Below are 18,753 nucleotides of genomic sequence, written 5' to 3'. Positions count from 1 at the left end.
AAAGATATCCTCTTTGCTGTGAGTGGAGGATTAACAACAGATAAAGGGTTTGTCACAATCCTAAAGAAAATGCTGTGTCTGCACAGCAGGCTATCCCTCTCCCTCTACACTATAGCCCCAATTTCTGCAAACCATCTCAGTCCTTCTCAAACATTCCCACCAAACATCAGTGCTGAATCCATCTCCAAATGACTGGTCACAGCTGAGAAGTCAATAGAAAAGATTCTAGCTCTCAACTCATTAGAGTGTCTTGCCTCATCAGCTCCTTTTCTCATATTTGGCATTCAGCTCTGGCTTGTACAGAGACAGTATGCTGGCTAGGCTCCCGGGCCCAAAGAACGCGCCTGAGTCAGGATGCATGCAGAGGATAGTAACAACAAGTCTTCCTGATTTAAAATTCCTGTTTACTGTAGCAGAAGCTGCACAGTCTGCTCTGCTGGATTCCTGTTACACAAAACAGACACCCCTATCCAAAAATAAAGCCCTTGATTTGCATTTTGGGCTTCCACACAGGAATTCATTCATTTGTGCATTCTCTTTCCACCCTTTGTCTATATCTATATCTTCCCCTGAAGCTGGCCTCAACTTATTATGAATGCACTCTGGGACTGTGATCTCTGAAGTTGAGAGGCTCACCCTTCAACAAAGGGAATACTTATCCTTTGAGACAGCGAGGTAAAGCAATCTACAGGGACCTCCATAAAAGAAGCATGCTTTGACTGGATAACCAAGATCAAACATGCAAGTTCTAGCTGTGGTGATAATCACTGTGCAGATGAGTGGCTAACTTGAGGCTCTGTCTTTAATGTCATTTCCCAAGGCTTTCACTGAACTGCCACCACATGTACAGATGACGATGACTAAATGAAGCCCTTTCCCTGTGATTTCATAGGAGCAGTAACACTGTTGGACACAACTGTTCCCCTGTTTGCAAATTAATAAGTCTTACTCATGAAAATTGCACCTGATAAAATAAAGGCATGGGCATCTTCAAGGGCTTCATGTTTTGAAAAGTTCAGATCAGAATTTGACGGACACATACGGCTTCCTGGGGAAAAAGGGCAACCAAACATGAACTTTTTTCCTTTGCTTGCGAGAAGATTCTTCTGCAAGAACAAAATGTCAGAGGAATCCTTACCATAAACATCCTGGACAGGATCTACGGTCTTCTTTGCTCAAATGTGACTTTTTTTGCTGACACATGGGATGCCTTGCATTAGCATGAAAGAGCACCTTGTACATTTACTTGGAATGGTCAGCAATACATTTGCATCTCATTTCTTTAGGTCATGAGTTATTTCTTTTTGCCCTCAGTGTCAGTGCAGTCTGCACCCGCACAAATAAAACTCTCAAGCTGAAAGCGATGCTGTGTATTAAATGAGTTCTTGTAAAGCGAAATATTGCAGTGTTGTGCAATATTTCACACAATCTAAAGCTTCACACATAAGGAAAAAAGTTTCTGTGTAAGCACTATTTGCTAATGAGAGGAGGATACAAGGGCACCATGACAGAGGGAGGTGGTGTCAGTAACATAATCTTACATCTGTTCTAATGTTATGAGACCTACAATGATCCGAGTGTTACAGCAGGCAAGCTGTCTAACACCTTAACAGAGAGTGCGTAGAATGAGCAATCAGACACCTGCAGTTTCCTCCTCACTATGAGCTGTCCCAATTAAACAACACAGAGCTTCAATACAACTGTTATTATTCCCTGTGATGATTCACCACCACCTTATTATTCATAGGAATCATTAGACGGACTGATCCCCGATTATTGATGCATGCATGCATATGTGCGTGGGTAAGAGTGTGTGTGTGTGTGTGTGTGTGTGTGTGTGTGTGTGTGCTCCCAGATGTAGGCGTGAGCTAGTGCAATGACTGTAGCTGTGAAGCTGTTATCACACAAGATGTGAAGTGCAGATGATCAAGTCTAAATGTGATTTTTTTTTTTTTTTTTAACCAGCGTATTTGGTGCTTAAGCAAACGTGCTCGCACACAAATGTTCTTAAACAAATGTATGTTATTTAAAGGAGAACACAGTCTTTTGGCAGAGCTGGCTCTTGCCGCAGGCCATCCATGCAATCAGCAGGAGACACATGCGCTGAAGAGGAGGGGAGGACCACAGTGAATGTGTCAGACTCTTTCCATTTCCATCATTTAAACCTGAAGCCTAATCTGCCACTACTTTAATCTCCTAATTCTGCAGCTCTTTCTCTCACCATCCACTCATATCTCATTCCACTTTTTTCTCTTCCTCTCTCTCTCCCTCGCTCTCGCCTCCCCCACCGCTGTGCTGATGTACTTCTAAAGCCATGCGGTTCCATCATGGCCACTGTAGCACTTATCCAGAGCAAACACACAAACCAACAACTAGCCTGTAAAAGAACCACAGATAAAACACCAAACATCAAACAGTTCCATAATGAAATCTGTAAAAACAAACGGCATGTGCATACAAGCTCACCGAACAATGTGTGCAGATCTAAATTAGCACATTATCCCCTGGCCCTTGATGAATAATGCAATTTTGGATACATTTAAGGCATTCTGACCAACATGGTTACAATCATGACGCCCTACAAATAAACTCATTATTGACCAAGGACTCCCTCACACAACATGGCATGAAAATGTACCAAAAGAAATCCTGAAAAATATAATAAAGTAGAAAAATAACATAAAAAAATATATAACTGGCTTGAAGAGATTGAAGTAAACTCCAAATTGAATTTCTGCAAATCACTGAACAGGAAATATGTCATGTCTGGATACCTGATAACAGTTTAAGATTTCAGAAGAAAAATACTTGACAAAATATCAAAGTGGAGGACATGACATGACTATTGAAAAGGCTCATTGTAAAAAATGTATGGCAAGAAATTGACAAATTCAACTGAAGATGAGGAGGTTTTTCTCTAACACTCCCTAAATACCTTTCTAACAGAGATGTACATTTCCCTAAATTTCCAGATAAAAATGTGTGTGTGTGTGTGTGTGTGTGTAGAGAGAGAGAGAGATGCTATAATTTTATTCTTCTATGTATTACTCTTTGTACATGTCATATTAAATGAGTTCTCGTAAATACTATGACAGCATTGTCAACACAATAATTCTTGTCATGTTAATCTCTCTATCATGCTCTCCGTCACTCACACACAAACGTATCATATTTATGAATTTCAATGGGGTCATTGAAGTATTTATATGATTGTGCTGCCATGTGAAAAGTGCACACTGAGAGGTTTTGATGGTCATTTCTACCGTCTATATTATGTGATCCTTGTAAAGCCCTGACCACGATTAAGAGGATATACAAGGATGTACAATTATTTGATGGATAATGTAATGGCACAGAAGCAGACACGTGGAGATGCCAGGAAGTAAATGGAAACATTAGATGACTTGATTATCAGGCACCACATCAAAGAGCGAATCAGTGAAATGGCATGGCAGATGGCCTGATAGCCAGAACTGAAAGCCAAGTGGCTGCTAGCTCTCTCTATGGAAAATATTACATGCTCTGTCCGAATGTGAGGCACATTGCCTTGTTGCTGCTTTGCAGCGTGTGTGCTGGAAGCTGCTGTATGATTGGAGTAGCCCCCTCCTCGCGCTGCATGGAACTTATAATTATAACATACCAAATATAGAAACAAATATGAAGCAGGATGAGCCTTCTGCAGGCACATAATGTCGTCATAAGAAGTTGTAAAATGGTAGAACTGTTCAGCAGAGGTGCAGCGCTGCTTACAGCATAAAATTTTGAGATGAATTCATTGAAATTCCTCATTCATTTAATGCTTTCTTTGGTGCAAATCACCGCACCGTGTTTTACACCATTCTCTGGCTTTTGCAGATAGTTGCATTTTTATGCATATCAATGAGTGCCCTGCTGACACGTACCCTGCAAGCTATCTGCTGTCAAAAGGGGAGACAAGTGGGGAGGAGAGTGGGGCTCGTCATGGGTTTTATCTGTTCTCCACCATCGGAGCCAGCTGTGCATTGTGCATTATTTCCTGCCTGGTTGTGTTGTATGAACTGATAAGGCAGCAGAATTTGGTGTGAACTATCAACTGTAATAATGTCAGTGGTGTGTGTGTGTGTGCATAATGATGCAAGGCATACTGCTGCTAGAGTGTGTTTTGGTGCTTTGGAGGCCAGTATGAAGCATCATTAGAAAAAAATATATATAATTCAACTTCAAAGTACCAGAAGCAAGAAATGTTGCTCTAAGGAGTGGGTTTGATGATGATGATGATGGCTGATGATGATGACGATGATGAGCTGTAGAAAATGCCTATGAAAACGAGATGTGTGCTTTTCTGGTACCGGCTGCAGTGTGTTGCAATATGAAACCAAACGCCGACTGCTTTTCCACTTCATGTGTGTCATCTCATGCTTGGGGCTTGTGTATTTACAAGTTGCTAATTGTACTTGAAACACCTCTGTGGCAGACTAACAAGGGAAAAGGCTCTTAGGGTCTAGACAGAAAGCTGCTTTTTAAACAATTAGCGCTTAATCCGATGTGACATAACCTCACCTTTAATGGCATAGAAAAGACAGTTTAACCTCATGTGCTAGTCTGCTGGGACCTGGAATCTTATCTATAATTCAGCAAAGGATTAACAGTCCTTTTTTAAGTGTGCAATGTATTTTTCTTTGATGCAGTTTTATTGCCTGCATGTAATTAAGTGCATTTATAAAGACACAAAAAACAGCCCATTCTGTGGTAAAATAGATAGATAGATAGATAGATAGATAGATAGATAGATAGAGAGATAGATAGATAGATAGATAGATAGATAGATAGATAGATAGATAGATAGAGAGATAGAGAGACAGCTATAGTCAGCACTTCAGTTAAGGAGAAAGTGACTTAAAAAGAGATTTAAAACATTTTTCTTTTCAGCTAAATGATTTTGCTGAAAAGAAAATTCTCATGAGATGTTTTACTTTGCAGCATCAGCCGGACTTAAGATTACAACAGTCTCTCTCTCTTTCTCTCTCACTCTCTCTTTTTTCCCATATAGGAAGCATGAAAGAATATGCTCTCACCTAACTTTACCCTGCTGTATGATAACATCCCACACCTGAATCTAAGGGAAGTTATTTTTAGGTATGCATGGCAATGTTGCATGATCAGTTTGAAAAAAAAAAAAAGAAGAAAGAAAGAAAGAAAGAATGAAAGAGCCTTCATTACTGTGTTGAAATGCAGTGCAACTGTTATTGTTTAAAAGGGAATATCAAATCCACCCTAAAGTAGGATTCATGCATTTTTAATAATCCTGGACAGTCTAGTCTCACTTTTTAAGACACAAACATGCGGTGTGAAAGCAAAAGCTAAGACAAAACCAGACATTGACATTGTCAAGAAATATATATATATATATTGTGGATGCTGAAATTATTGTCTTGAGAAAATCCCCCAGTGTGTGACACTGACATCATTAAGACTAAATTAAAACATGTTCCCATGAAAATGTCAGTGAGAGCAGTGAGGCAAACTGTTGGGACGGCTCCTGCTGGGAACAGATGCAATAATTAGCTCTTATCTGTATTTTCCTCCTCCCCACAATTTGAGAAAACGATTCTTCTCCTCAGTTTATTCAACATATTGTGTGTAGCTTTTCCTCCCTGCCCTTGAAGCTTTTGGAAAGCTGCGGAGTTGTTGATGGAGAGCAGTAGGCAGGAGAGGCGGTGTGGTGCATCGGGACAGTGAGTAGCTTCCTCGGCCCTGCGCTCCCGCTGCGTCAGCCTAAGTCACTGTTCTCCTGGCATCCTATACTGCTGAGGAGGCTCCCCAGCACAACGTGGCTGTACATCATCATCATTTCCTATATGTGTGCTCGTGTGAATGTGTGTGTGTGTCTTCCCCGCTAGTCTCCAGTGAGGCCCCACAGGCTCCAAACAAACACACTGCAGTAACAACAGTACTTGCTAGAGTCCCCTGCTGCACCCGGATATACCCAGGAACACTGCTGTCTCCCTGTTCCTTTGCATCCACATTGCCCGTATGCATTAGTGATGCCGCTCCCTTACTGGCAACCTGCCAGACGCTGCACAGAGCAGAAGTTCGCACCTCAAGAGATGGAAAAAAATATAATAAAATAAAACTCCATCTCATTGAAATAGACGATTAATTCAGTGAAAACTGCAATGCTTCGTTTAAATTTCGGGTAATTGCATTTATTCCTCTTGGACGTCTGACAAACTTTGGCGGGCGCTTTGAGCATAAAATATGATATGATTGACAGTGTTTTAGAACAAGCTAACTCATAATAAACCTGACCAGCATGTGATTATCATTTTGCATATAAAATGCAAACACATTATTGGTAATTCCTGGAAGCTGTCCTCTGCAGGGTGGCTCCAGTCTTATTGAGGTGCCCCAGGAATAATTACCTCTTTAATTAATTGGGAAGGAAGAACAATGCACTTCACTGGGTGCTTGCTCTCATGTCATCCATTATGTATAGGCCTTCTGACAGCTTTGAAGTGAAGCATCACTCCACTGTATTCTTCTGCCTCAGTCTTTGTCAAGTCTCTATTATGGCCCATGGCTGTGTTTCTTGCTCTGAAACACATCAAGGTAAGCTGTGTGGAAAGACAACTCTCTCCTGCAGCTACAGTAACACAAAATAGACAGAACTCTGGCCAAAAAACAGCCGTTAACTGGACATGTTGGGGTTATTTGGATTTGGCATTCGTTAAAAAAAAACACTTTTTTTCCGGGATAAAAACAAGGCTAAAACTGAACAAAAATAAAGCTTTGATGACAAAAACTGGGATGAATTATAATGACATTTCCATCAACAAATAAAAAAAAAGACATGGAAATGCCAGAACTAGACAAATGAAAACATAACCACTGACCTGAGTTTGGAAGAGAGCAGATATATGGGCAACCTTTACTTGTGACATAAAGTGCAGTGTAAAAGCAAAAGCCGGATTCAAAATACATGAAGCTGTAATGAGGGATGTAGATCAATCTCTGCATAAAGGCCACTAACAAATTATTTAATGAGGACTTGGCAGAGAAAAAAAATGAACAAGTGATTCAGCAGGATTAGATCAAAACTTTCCTTTTCATCAACTAAAACCAGATTAGGTTTTTGCTGACAAAAACAAGACTAAAACTAAGGGGGAAAACAACTAAAATGTGACTGAATTAAAATACATTTTAATCAAAGGAGTAACACTAAAATTAAATCAGAACTGGCTGTCAAATTTAACACCACTGACAAAACTGTACTTTTTTTCTAGCTTGGCCGTGTTATCGAGATATCTTTTTATTGAGTCTGTATGCCATCCGTGGCACAGCTTATTTTGCCATAGCTTATCATGCTAGAAGCTGTCCGATCTCTCTGCCCTAATCTGTCCAAGTTAATAGATATAGATCGGCTCTACTGACCAACTCTGCAGCTGTCAAACAGCTCAAAGTATGAGATTCATGTGACATCGGGCAAACGCCATCAACTGTTTCCAGCCTCACGTTACTGCAGCTTTCTGCCGATATTGTTTGCATATGTGGTTCAAGAATCAAAAAGAAGCACATTGATTTGTGGAGATTATTGTGTGAATGCATACAAGTATCATAAACATTTATCAGAGTGTATTTTCTTGAATTTTCAAAAATCCTGTGGAAAACAGTTCACTGGAAATCTTCTGAGGGAAGCCATCATCGTCACTGAAACACTCCATTACAGCACTGAACTGTGTTTACACTTGCCTTATGGTGCAACTGTATGCAACTGTATTAAGTAAATAAATCCTAGTGCTTTTGAGTGAGTTCTGGTGCTTTTTTGATCATACACCGCATAACCATACGTTCAATCACACATCTGTTCTCTCTCTCACACTCACTCACACACACACACACAAGTGCACACTGCCCAGGACAGTAACAAGTAACAGCTAATACTACATGCCAGCCTGCTCTAACCTTGTTATTATCTCAGTGAATTTGACCTTGATCTCATCAATCCCAGCCTCAAGTCATTCCAGAACTGAAAGGGGCCTATTGAATCATGCCATTCAATTCAATATCATGGTTCTCCTGTGGTTTTGAGGCAAACTCAGATAATTGGATTTCCTAACCTCAGACTATGCGGACTGCCAGACAGGTTTGGGGGAATTAAAATCTTCCTTGTGCACTGAATCAATAATTTAAAAAAAAAAAAAAAAAACAATCCGCTCACTCTTAAATTTGCCAGACATGCAAGGAAAAGTAATTAACCCACTGCAGGAATTGATTTGGTCCTCTTTAGCTTATCTCCTTTGGCGTGGCTAGGCTTTTACATACCCGCTGAGAAGATCAAAAGTTTTTCTTGTTTCAAAACCTGACAACATCCCAGGATTAACGCTGATTTTATCTTCACCTAGCAATTACCTGCTCTGGTAATAAATGCAGGACTGCTGTCTTTAATAGTCTTGGTATCGCCTCCTCTGCAGGCTGGGCAAATTACGGTGATTCATCACAGCACCACACTGTAGAGTATGCCAGCAATGCTAAATCAGCTCACCCACATGGACCTTCACTTTGTTTGTTGCTGCTAAAGAGCCTGCTAACTAGCTCCCTGCATCCTGGTGGAGAAGTTGCTGAGAGATTAGACCATAATAACGCTTAGTCGTTTATAAGAAAACATTTAATCAGGAGGATTTTAGCAAGGAATAAATAAATTAGCCACAAGAATGGAAGCATTCACTCGCGTTCTATCTCAGACCACCAGATACGCACACACCGACGAGGCCTGCCAACAGGAGAACACCATCTTTGTAAAGTTAGCTTTCCAAGTTTTGTATCCACTCTGTAATCCTAGAGTGTGAGAACGCCAGCTTATTTTAGCACCCCATATTCAGTGCATCACAACTTACAAAACAACTTGAGAATGTGCCACAACAACACAAGCAGAGAATCAAGGCAAAATCGGGTGCGCATAACTGACAAGACATTTCGAAATCTGTCCTCGTTGAAAGGCGGAAGTTGCACCGATGGAAATCGCAGGCAGACACGGTGAGTTGAAAATGGCGTAAAATAGAGACAAAACTCTGTGAGATGGAATAAACAAAAGCAATGAGACAATTGAGGTGAGGTGCTTGTTTGTATGGAGTGGATGGGGTTGGAGGTTGGAGCAGTAGCCCTGGAGAAATAAATGAACTCTGAGGAAAGGTCTTCTGCTCCAGTGAACTGCACTGGCACACAGCTGTCCATTCTACCATTTGTTTTCTCCCTTCTTCTTTTATGCACATGCACCAGCCTGTGGTGGAAATCAATAGCAATCCCACCTGTTTCTATCTCCAGGCGACACCTGCCAACTTCCCCAAATGTAAGATTTCACATTCAGACGTTTCAGACAAACATGCGGCAGCTGAACAGTGTTCAACAGGATGGAGACCAGACAGGAAAAGTCAAAACAGGAAAAGGAATGAGGGTGGGGGAGGCAGTGAATCCTATAGTACATCACTTTTCAGTAACCAGCAGTGAGGCTGTATGTAAAGTGCTAATGAAAGTCGGGGATCACTGTAACTTGAACAGGCACTCGTATAAGCAGAGGTGCAAGTAACTGATTACATTTACTCATGTTACCGTAACTGAGCAGTTTTATTGTGCACATGTGCTTTGCAATTTTTTTTTTAAGTCAGAAATTTTACATTATTTGTTTACTGGATTATTTCTGCTTGAGCATTATACTCCACTACATTTTAAATCACGTTCATTACAGAGAACGAATGATCAGTGACAGATTGTGGAACCTTTCACAATAAAAGCTCAGTCAGCACAGATGACAAGATGAATCTGGTTTCCACTTTGTTGGTTCGACTTTTTGTCGTTTCCAAATTTCTAATAAAAGGTGCACGCTAAAAAAAAAAAAAAAAAAAAAAAAAAAAACTGCAGCTGGTCAATTGAAGCGAGGACCATTTAGACTCAACGGGAAAAAATGTGGAATACCTGTGGAAAAAGGGGGAATAATATCAGTGACGATCAGAACCATGTAGACTCAACCATCATATCATGTGCTTGTTCCACATCAGTCATTTGAGTCTGCGGGGTCCTCACTTCAATCAACCCTCTGCAGTTTTGCAGAATGCACCTTTAAAAGAAAGTAGTTTGAAGTCGCCTCCTTTTATAACTGCATGGAAAAGTCCCACACACAAAAAATCACAAAAGTAACTCAGTAACTTACCCCGAGTACATTTTAAAAGAGCTTCTTTTTACTATCACTTCAGTAGATTTTTACAGCAGAGCCTCTACTTCTACTCAAGTAAATTATCAGCAAAGTAACAATACTAGCAATTTGTGGTACGCTTTCCACCACTGCATATGAGCAATTTTCTGACACGACTTTCTGTGACTATAAAAACATATCTTAAAACTTAAAATAATATTAAAAAGGTGGGTGCTTTCTATTACGCACATAAAAACATGTTTAAACTGAGTTTAGGCATGTTAATCTTCCCCTCCACCCTTTTATATCAGACATTTATTTATTTAGTCATTCACTGACATGAAAGGGTGAAGAGAGGAAAAAATGAAAACAGATAGCCATTAAAAACAGCATCAAACCTCATTCAAGAAAAAAGACAATCATTACAGTAGCACTTATCCTCATCAATGTTCAGTTAATCTATAGGAAGTACATCAGCCTGTCAATACAGCACGCTGCTCTGCCTCCCCACAGACTCCCTCTCCTTCTGCTCCTTCACTCCTCTGAGGTTTGATTTGTGTCATCACACACCAACACCAACTGAATTTCAAATGTGTGTTGAATTTGCAATGATGTAAAATATGCAATGTTGGCATTGGAGAAGGAACTTTTAAACTTGTATTTACTTGCTTGAAATTCACTTTTTCAATCTTCCATTTCAAAATCCTTGTTATTTGCAGTTATTATGTTAAACATTGATATTTTGACCTCCAACAGGATCCAAAAATTTCTTCATGTGCCCGTGGAACTGCGTCTTCACACCATTGCTTTCCATAAACTTTCGGCTCTTGCCACAGTCTGAAAGCTTTTCAAAAGTTGAATTTGAAAAAAAGTTGAGTGGTGTTTGCAAAATGCAGCCACATTCAGCGGTAATTATTAAACTTAGATTGAAAACTGAGGACTGGAAAACTGAGGCGAGAAAATAACAGTTTGATTTTTAAACTTCTAATTCAGATGCCAGCATTTCAGCTTTCCAGTTCAGAACACATGGTCTGGCAGCAAAAAATGTCACGCCACACACTTCTCCCTGTTTTCCACCCTTGTCCACCTTTGAATACTTTGTGCCTTCAGACATTTCCAACAGGAGCCGAGGCCATGGAAACACTAATGCACTGCTCCTTGTGTGAGTGGATTACATCTGGATTCCTGGATTCCTGCATATGGCAGGCATACCCCATCAACGGGCTTAGCATACAGATAGAAAATTGACATCGCTTTTTCAGTGCTCTGTTTGAAACAATGGGGAATCGTGTCTGAACAATATCCTCTGTGCTGTTTGGTAATCTAAGCAGATTGGTGGATAAACACCAGCCTGGCCAAATCCACGGATTGAAATTGCAACATTTTCTCTGCTCCAGGGCCCATGGCTGAGGGATCAGCTGTGTGTGCATCAGCAGCCCAATTTGATTCTTCATGAGGCAGAATGATAAGCACAACCTGAAATGGCCACAGGTTAAATGCTTCATAATCACAGACGAAAATGCAGAAAAACAAAGTGGAAAATGCTGGCTTGTCGTAATTGATGGGCTTTCAGAGTCAAAACCCCTTTCAGTCTTATGTTTAGTCATAAAATGGATCTCTGCCATAAAAATGCAAATGACATGGCCATGACACAGAGGCAAATTCTTATATGTGTCTACATGAGCAGAATGTGCTCTGAGCTCGTAAAACAAACAAGATCCAATATTGGATTTACAGTGCAGCAAAACCAGTTCCTTGACGTATTTAATGGCAGTATTGACCCGGGACCCACTGTCGAAAGGTGAGGAACAAAGGGAGAAAAGGGAGTGGATCATTATGCAGCCATACTTGTACCCAAATATATAGAAAAAATAATGAACCATTCAGTACACAATACATCCAACAAAGTGCAGCGTTACAAACACATCCACTGTATGAGAGCCATCTAACCACACACTTAGCTGATGAATTAATGAATATACTGAAGGAATTTTAAGTTCATTTTAAATACTCTAAGTAGACTTTTGCCCTTGAAAGAATATTTATTTATTTCATACTGTTATCTCAAATCACTGAGTGGGAAAAAAATTAAAGCACAGAGAATACTGGAGCTAGAGAGAGTTTTTTTCTCCTTGATGTACAAAACAAATCAAACTGAAATTGAAATCAGGACCCAAAAACCACAATACAAACCAAACTGGGGGTTTATGGAACCTTTGCAGCCCTAACACGTATATACACACTTCACCTATCCACCTGCACAATCTAATACAATCTAATACAACTGTTCTGCCATGATGTTTACCTTTATGATGCCTATAATGCTCAGGTTTTCTTTTCGTCACAGCAATAGAGGTGTTCATTCAGTTCTATGTTTGGCACTGAGCTCATAGTTAGTAGTGCTGTTGTGCTGCACTGTATTTTATTGAGAGGTGTTTCTTCTATTCTGTCCCCCCTCATTGTATAGAATGAGGGGGGACAAAAAAATAGAAACACCTCTCAATATAATGTAGTCAGGTACAAGACCTCTGCAAAGTACAACCTCAGTAATAAACACAGAACTAAATTTACACACTCTCCACAATGTCAACAAAAACTGAAGCTATTGTATGGGGTTTAGTCGAGGGTCCAGGTGTAAATCCCCAGGTGTGAACTCCATAACATACGGTAGATTGAGGATTAGAGAGCGGCAGTAGCAGATCCAGGGAGCTAACCCAGACTGAGCCTTGTTTTGCTTATAGGATGGCTGACTCTGGATGTGTTTATTCTATCTGTCGACTGGGAGACAAACAGTAGGTGAAAGCACCTCACTGATGTTACCAGAGGGTAAAGAAGCACCTATCCACTGTTTACAGAAAACGAGAGGGCCTATCCAGTGTTTAACTGTGGATTTCCGTTTGGCAGCTCTCCGCTATACACAAACATGCCAGCCCATTTTCAGCAATGATAACAGTTTACTTTGCTGCAGGTGGGGTGTTTAGCAAAACGTTGTGTGAACACGCTGTGTTACATTTCCCATACAGATGGATGGAATCCATTTTTTCTCCCCGCACAGCTCAGCTCCTTCCCGCTTCCAGCACCGAGGAAATGAAATCTAATGAAACATTTTGTAACCACATCACTTTTTTTTTTTTCAATCCGTGACTGACAGCACCGTGGGACTTTTGTTTCAAGCACTGCACTTTCCATCTTTGCTTAAGAACATCAGTGTGATTGGGAGCTTTGCATGTCAGCGGGGATGTGTTGAGCGCTCAGATAGGAGCTGAAAATGTATGTCAGATCCTGTGCTGGATCAAAGCAGCCATCATTCTTTGTCAGGGAGGACTGAATACAGACAGTGACATCTGGCTAGCTGGCTGCTGCTCCTGCAATGGCTCAACTCAGCTCAGACATCTTTGTCATCTCTGTCAACTCACTTTTTTTTTTCCCTTTACGTCTTTTCCGGTGCACTGTTTTCATCTCCTTCCACCCACTTCCTCTCTTTCTCCCTTCCCCCTCCCTCTCTCTCTCATTACAATCCACAGCATCAGGGAATAAGAGAGCACAGAACATTATTGTTTGTTGTGGCTGCTTAACAGAGGACCTCACAGGGAGAGAGAGAGGGCGAGAGTCAAAAACAGGATGACCGAATAAAGACTGAATTCATAGCTGTGGGTTTGTGTGTGTTTACATATTCAGAGATGTGAATGCATACTGAAATTGCCTTTGCCTGGCCAAACAAAACAGGACCAAAGGTTGCCTGAGACAGACAAAGCTTGTTTTGGTTGGAGCAAAACCTCTTAAATGTAAACACAACTGATCTGTTAATTGAGGTGAAGCACAGCCACTGACCTGGTAGCACTGTGAATCAATTATGGGTGAGTAGCGTCCCAAAAAGCTAACGGATCCCATTCCTCCTGATCCCACAGAGGTGCCAGAACTCCTCTCTTAACATGTTGGGGCCAGGTTTCGCTTTGTAAACACCCCTTATTCAGTAGATAGTGCATGTGCATGAGCGGTTATTAACAAAATCTTCTGTGTCTCTCTGCTACCCAACTCTCCCATGCTTCATTATTTCATGCATGCATGTTTTTCATAATAAAAGTTTCCACAACCACCACAGGAACAAAAAAAAAATCTTAACTCATCTCATCTTGAAATGTTTTCCTTAAAAAGAGAAAAAAAGCCACCGGTGGGATGGGATAATCCCACTTGTTTTCAGAGCAGTTTCACTTATTTCAGGAATTTTCCTGGGAACAAATTATAAATATGTTGGAACAAGGCAGAATAAGGCAGATCAGTCAACTCGAATCAAGAAAATGACACATGATTTAAGACAAATCTTTAAAGAAGTTGATTAACATAAGGGACATGTGGGATTATTTTGTTAGATTGATTAACATAAGAAATAAGTAGGATTATCTCATCCCAGTGGTATATTTTTCACTTGTTTTAAAGGAAACAAGATTGTAAGACTCCGTGTGAGACTAAATGATTTGTTAAAATGGAGATTGATTGCATTGTGATAGCACTTAGGAAGCAACATGTTTTATATGTCAAATAGCAATATGGAGCTGACATTATAAGCAAGCAAGCTGACACATCTTATTTCCTGACAACACACACACGAAAATGCATGCTGTACATTAAGAAATAGGACGGTGGCATGAGGACTGGTTGCATCTGTGTCCTGTATGAGCTGGGGAATATAAGCTGAGCACAAGTGATTAAAAACACATTAGCAGAAGCCGCCGTCGACTGACTTCATTCCCTGCTGCTCCCACGGGCTCCAGCGGCTGATGCGTGAAACAAGCTAGTATTTGTTTTGTTCAATGCAGGTAGCTTTGATTCCCATGGGATTTTTTGGCGTTAATGACTGAGCAGAGAAAGAGCGGGGGTGTTGGGGTGGGATGGGATTAAAAAGAAGGGAAGAAAAGCGAGAGCAGCAGCTAATCACCAAAGGCTAATTAGTCTTTAAAATTTATGCAAAACTGTTCAGGTTTCAAGTCTGGAGAGATTTCACGCAATCTGTTCGATTTCAAGGTAACTCAAGGCAATGACAGTGATGTTTATTACTGTCAAATGATTGTTGCATTTGACTTCTTGTGAGCAAATAAATTTAGTGTGTAATCCAGCACTTGAGGCATGGGTTTGTTACTCTTAATGTTCAGAGTATATAGTACATGTTTATTGATTTATCAGTGGGTTTGTAACTCAAAACATAGCCCTCTGTGACATCTTAAACCTCTATTTCTGTGTCTACAGAGCTGAAATTAAAGGCCCTGGCCTTGCAATGCCTCTCAAGTCAATTTGTGAATCATTCCTACACTCTAACCTCTGTGCATGGCCTCTTTTCTCGGATTGAATCCCTGCCCCAGTGGTCACCCTGCCAGCAAGCCATCCGTGGCCCGTGCAATCATGAGTGGGCAAGCGTGTCGGGCCAGGATGGAGTGTGCCTGCTCGTGCACAGCCCAGTGGGATCACAGCGTCCACCCACCTGCTAGCTTTATTACCTCCATCTGTTTCCTGTGAGCTAGCTCCAGCTGCAGCAAAATAACAGCAGAGCATTTGGGAAAAGCATCAGTCTGATTTAGGAGTCACAGTATTCCCTTCGCCATCCCCGTTACTCCCCCTCCGAGCCGAGGCTCACCGCTGCTGCATTTTGCACAGGCTCATTCCTCACTGTTGGGACGACTCCCCTCTTGCTCGTTCCTCTCTTTTTGGCTGGACGGCAACACGGGGAGCCGGCCCTACAAGCACGAACATCACTGAGTCACTGACTGAGTGATGAAGTTACACCACTGGCCATCGCTCTTTCAAAATGAATTGGTGCAAACAGTTTTCTAGTGCGTCCTCAGGGGACGTTAACAGTGGTTCCTCTTATTGACAGCTCATTCCAAATTCATTGCACACTAAGAACAGGATATTTTTCTGTGCCCGGATCCTACTCAGGACTAAAAAAATTCTCATTCACTGAGCAGACCATTTCGTCCATTCATTGTCTGCAGCTCATCCCAAATTTATTGCACGCTTGCACTGTAATAAGACTATCCCTCTGACAAGTTGGCCACAATTTTGACCATACATACACAATCCAGCCATATACTACATGTTGACCTAGTCTTGCTTTGTTTTCTTTCATGCTCTATTTATCTCACTTTCCCTCCATCTCATTCTCCTCCCACACGCAGGTTTCACCATTTGACCTCACTCACTCCCTCACATGCACCTGTTGTTCTCCTCCCGTCCCATCTATTCATTTCTGTGTGTTCTTCGTCCCACTGCATTCACCCCGTCTGTCATGTGTGGGTGTTATTGAGAATGCTCCTCTCACTGAAGACTTGGACCTGTTAATGGGCCTGAAACATAACTCCCGTTAGGGTCAACTTCATCTGTTCCTCCCATCAGTAGGTTTAAAACTTCCTGGGAGCCCATATGCCTTTGTGCACAAACATATACACACATGCACACACACTACGGAGAAATCCTGATCTATTCCTCTCATTCTCTTGTTCCTTTTCTCAGCCTTATCAATAATTCAGACCTCACTGATGGCAGCACAGGCAGGGAGAGTTAGTGCGGGTAGCTTGGAGCTTTGAACAGAAGGGCAGTCCTCACCAGGGCTCCCGGGTTGGCATTAATTAGATGCTTCCCAGTGTCCCTTAAACAAACATCTCCACACCGGGGCTGCTCTCATTACCCTTCCCATCGCAGCGGGTCTGGAATCCTCTGACATATCCACACAATAACAACAGCCGGCCCCACTCTTAACTGTCCCCCCGGGGGAGTCTCAACCTCAACTGTTGCTCCCCTCATGCAAAATGCACACATGCACACACACACCTGACCTCTAACTGTTATCAACCCCAAACACCAGTAGCAGCTATTCCTGCCTCCCATCAATACCACAGTCTTCATACCGTAGCCCCTCCCCACCTCTCTGTATCCCTTCCACTCTGACCTCCAAGCTCACCTCCACGGAGTCGATCCCTCCCTTCCTCTTCCACAACACCCACTCACCCTCGCTACTGTCTTACCACCTCATTACAAGAATGATGGCTCACTCCGGCTCCCTTTGAGGCTCTCTCCAGATCCATCGACATCCATCTCACTCAGCTGAATGGTGGGGAAAGAAGGAGAATAGTAAAAGAAGGGGACATAAAAAAAAAAAAAAAACAGGCCGATATATTGAAGGAGCGCTAAAGTGCTGGAATTAAAACCTAGACGAAGACTGCCACTGATGTTGATGGATGTTGGAAAAAAAACAACACTGTAACAAAATGCCTTTGTTGTCTATGAAGCCACTCAGGCTGAAACTCATATTTAGGGGTATCACAATAGCTGCAATGCCAAAAAAAAAAAAAAAAAAAAAAACACAGCATGACAAAACAGAAACAGGAGGCATACCACTCTCTGCTAGTTTGTATACTAGGGGCAAAATGCTTGACTGCTTTCAACTGGCATCAGCTTGTTGCACCCTGACATTTCTGCAAGCCAAAATATTATGCCATTTCAGGGTCATGGTATGGAGTACTGTCTGCATAACTCATATTTCAGAATATGAGGTCTTGTTTTAAGATCAGTGAACGGCAAGTTGAAGTTTCAAGGATTTTAAACTTTGATCAAAATTTCACTCTCACACTGGAGCGTGACTGCGCGCACACTGGAGTAAGATAAGACGAAAAAATTATAGCGCTTGACACCATCAGGAAACCGTTGAGCACAAAGTCGATGGTTTATCCTCATGGGTACAAAGCTAAGGCTTTGCATGCCTTTCAATATTGTGTTGCTCCGATCTCCGGCAAACCTCTCTCAGTGTCTTGTAAATGTGGCCAAATATAATGACGCGTGCATAATTCTCCCACAGGCTGGAGAGAGAGTTTATCGCTGTCAGGCAGGAGAGTGCAGAGCACACACTTTGCCTTGAGGCATTCCTGGGCCTTGTCTTTACAGCATGATAGAGGATGAAGGGGCTGTCTTACTTCCTTGCATAGTAAGTCTGATTTAAAGGGGAGAGCTGAGTGAGGCCAAGATACGTCTCCCTCCCCTGCCGCCTCTGCTATTGATTGAAGGCTAACAGGGGGAATGAACTGGCTCACTATTCATTGGTATGTCATGAAGAGCCAGGCAGGAAGCTTAAGATTGGAATCTTCTGTCTCACCAAACACCTGTGTTCTCCAGCATACTAAAGACCTCTCTCGTCCTAAAAAAAAAAAAAAACTCACCAAGGGTATTTTCTCTAAGCTGTCATACCATTATTTTTTACCCTGCTTCCAATGAGTGTATTTTCCACACAAAAAGAATTCAGGCCTTAGCAGACTTGTCCTTTATCCCTGACCTCAAGCAGACAGAGTCACCATACAAAATAGCCTATTTTTTCATGAGACAATTCCCCTCAAAGCCCCTCATTTCTTTTTTAAATCCACAGCTGAAAGCAAAGGTTGCGGGAATTGGATATTAATTGTGTTCCATCAGAGTTGATTGCCAGGCGAGTGCACGTTTGGTGGTGCGTCTGTGTGTGTGTGTGGTGTGTGCGCGTGTGTGTGTGTGTGTGTGTGTGTGTGGACACTGCGTGGGCTGGTGAATCACAAATCTATTTTGGTATTGAA

This window comes from Myripristis murdjan, chromosome 10 (genome assembly GCF_902150065.1).
Source record: "Myripristis murdjan chromosome 10, fMyrMur1.1, whole genome shotgun sequence".
Taxonomy (NCBI): Eukaryota; Metazoa; Chordata; class Actinopteri; order Holocentriformes; family Holocentridae; genus Myripristis; species Myripristis murdjan.
This window is presented reverse-complemented; position numbering follows the sequence as displayed.